Genomic DNA, 811 nt, shown 5'->3' with positions numbered 1-811 from the left:
CTTCTATGTTTTGTCTTATCTTCTATTTATGTATGTCAATACTGTCTGTATGTCTGTGTCTCTGTTAAGTCTGTCTGTCTTTCGGTCTAAGTAGGTTGGTGTTAGTCTATGTATCTGTTTGTCTGTATATGTCTGTCAGTCTTTCTGTATATGTCTGTGTCTCTGTTTAGTCTGTCTGTGTCTTTTTGTCTAAGTAGGTTGGTGTTGTTAGTCTATGTATCTGTCTGTCTGTGTGTATGTCTGTCAGTCTTTCTGTATATGTCTGTGTCTCTGTTTAGTCTGTCTGTATCTTTCTGTCTAAGTAGGTTGGTGTTGGTTTATGTATCTGTCTGTGTGTATGTCTGTCTGTTTGTCTGTACATGGATGAATAGCAGGATAATAGAAACAGAATGTGTGTTTAATATGCATTTTCTTATATATGTATGTATACAATAATATATACAACATGTGTAGTATGTGTGTACTTGTATGGGTATATTTGAGTTGTAGTAGGTGCGGTATGTGGATATGTTTTCATGTAAGTGCTGTGTGTACATGCCAATGGATGGATATCAAAATAGTACATGTATGTGTAGTAAAGCATGTGTGCTCATTGTCATATGCAATAGTTAGTATATGACTATATGTAGTACGTATGAACATGTATATGTGTATAGTGTTGTGTACATGTATGTATATGTACTAGAACATTCATGTGTGTGGGAAGGTGTTTGCGTGGGGTGTGTCATTCTCATTCATCAGAGTTACTTCCCTTCGTTTCATATGTCACTCGGTCAGTACGGTGGTATAGCGTAGCTTGCGTAGCTTAGCA

The sequence above is a fragment of the Pecten maximus genome, chromosome 4 (genome assembly GCF_902652985.1).
Source record: "Pecten maximus chromosome 4, xPecMax1.1, whole genome shotgun sequence".
NCBI lineage: Eukaryota > Metazoa > Mollusca > Bivalvia > Pectinida > Pectinidae > Pecten > Pecten maximus.
Note: the sequence above shows the minus strand (reverse complement) of the source record.